This window comes from Melanerpes formicivorus, unplaced genomic scaffold, assembly GCF_026170545.1.
Source record: "Melanerpes formicivorus ecotype bairdi unplaced genomic scaffold, bMelFor1.0.p_v2 SCAF_243, whole genome shotgun sequence".
Lineage (NCBI taxonomy): Eukaryota > Metazoa > Chordata > Aves > Piciformes > Picidae > Melanerpes > Melanerpes formicivorus.
The window spans coordinates 323,137-325,056 of record NW_027142595.1 but is presented as its reverse complement, the minus strand read 5'-3'; the positions used below and the strand labels follow the sequence as shown (position 1 = coordinate 325,056).

The 1,920-nt window shown below is 51.2% G+C and overlaps 1 pseudogene; it reads left to right on the top strand.

Moving 5' to 3' along the window:
* The first annotated feature begins 1,026 nt into the window (after positions 1–1,026).
* LOC137458440 (olfactory receptor 14A16-like) lies at positions 1,027–1,580 on the top strand (annotated as a pseudogene).
* Positions 1,581–1,920: the final 340 nt, after the last annotated feature.

Here is a 1,920-nt window from a genome sequence, read left to right as displayed (position 1 = left end):
CCATAACAATTCTCTCTCTTCTCTTCTGATCTCAGCTGTTTTGCTTTTCTCTGGAGAGATCACCTGCTTTGGCTGGCCTTGGCTAAGTCTAACCCACTGCTTTTTTCTCTCTCCACTCCTTCTCTCTGTCTTGGAATAGGGGGTTAGGGTTTAGGGGCAGTGGAACAGCTTCCCTGGTCTCTGACCAGGGGGATTTCATGTCATTTGGTAATTGTAAATAGTTGTCTAATATTGTCACTCCTGTATGTTTTGTACCTCTTCATTTCATTCCATTGTAGAGTGTAGCTCTTGCTTGACAATACAGCTTCATTTGCTTCTAACTGAGCTGCTCTGGCAAAGGTAATGCTGGGGGAAATTTCAACCCACCACAATGGGACTCTTGCTCCCTGGGACTGCACTGTTGGTCACTTTTTCTTCTGACACCAGAGGAATCTTCATGGCAATTCTGGGTCCCTGATGCATACGAGGCTGTGATGAACTCTGCCATGGGTTGGTAGTGATGGGACTGAGCTGATCCATTCCTCATGCAGCTCAGAGAGGGAGGTTAAGATGAGCCTGAGAGAAGTGTGCCCTAACTTGTCACTGCCTTTCCCTCCTTGGACAGGTCTCCATGGCCAGAGGCAGCAGATGTCCAACAGCAGCTCCATCACCCACTTCCTCCTCCTGCCATTCTCAGGCACAAGGCAGCTGCAGCTCCTGCACTTCTGCCTCTTCCTGGCCATCTACCTGGCTGCCCTGCTGGGCAATGGCCTCATCATCACCACCATAGCCTGGGACCACCACCTCCACACCCCCATGTACTTCTTCCTCCTCAACCTCGCCCTCACTGACCTGGGTGCCATCTCCACCACTGTGCCCAAGTCCATGGCCAATTCCTTGAGGGACACCAGGGATATCTCCTATGCAGGATGTGCTGCTCAGGTCTTTCTGTTTGCCTTTTTCATGTCAGCAGAGTATTTTCTCCTCACCACCATGTCCTACGATCGCTATGTTGCCATCTGCAGACCCCTGCACTATGAGACCCTCCTGGGCAGCAGAGTTTGTCTCCACCTGGCAGCAGCTGCCTGGGCCTGTGGGGCTCTCAATGCTCTGCTGCACACAGCCAATACATTTTCCCTGCCCCTCTGCCAGGGCTATGCTGTAGACCAGTTCTTCTGTGAAATCCCCCAGATCCTCAAGCTCTCCTGCTCCACATCCTACCTCAGGGAACTTTGGCTTCTTGTGGTCACTGCCTGTTTATTCTTTGTCTGTTTCATGTTCATTGTGGTGTCCTATGTGCAGATCTTCAGGGCAGTGTTGAGGATCCCCTCTCAGCAGGGACGCCATAAAGACTTTGCCACCTGCCTCCCTCACCTGGCTGTCGTCTCCCTCACCTGGCTGTCGTCTCCCTCTTTCTCAGCACTGTAATCCTTGCCCACCTGAAGCCCTCTTCTATCTCATCCCCATCCCTGGATCTGGTGCTTGCAGTTCTGTATTCAGTGGTGCCTCCAGCAGTGAACCCTCTCATCTACAGCCTGAGGAACCAGGAACTCAAGGCTGCCCTGAGCCAACTGATCACCGGATGCCTTCAGAAGCAATAAACTCTTTGTCTTCTCCTGCAGAGCAGTTCTGATGTCACTCACAGTCTACTTTCTCTCTTTTTGGCTGCTGCTGGTGGTGTTCCCCTTGGGAGAATGTTGTTTCCCCACCACAGTCTTTCTTCAGACCATTTCTGATTCAGTGTTGTCTTGTCTGCTGTGACCCAGAGACTGCAGACAGGAGCAGCTCTGCTCCCTGGGTGTGCAACATGCAAGGAAAACTTCTTCCCATCTAGAAGTTCATAACAGAGACAGAGGAGTCTTGTAAAACTTTATTTGAATAAAGGGAGAGTCCACAGGAGAACTCCCTGTGGGATCTTTCTAATTGCTGAAGGCACAGCTC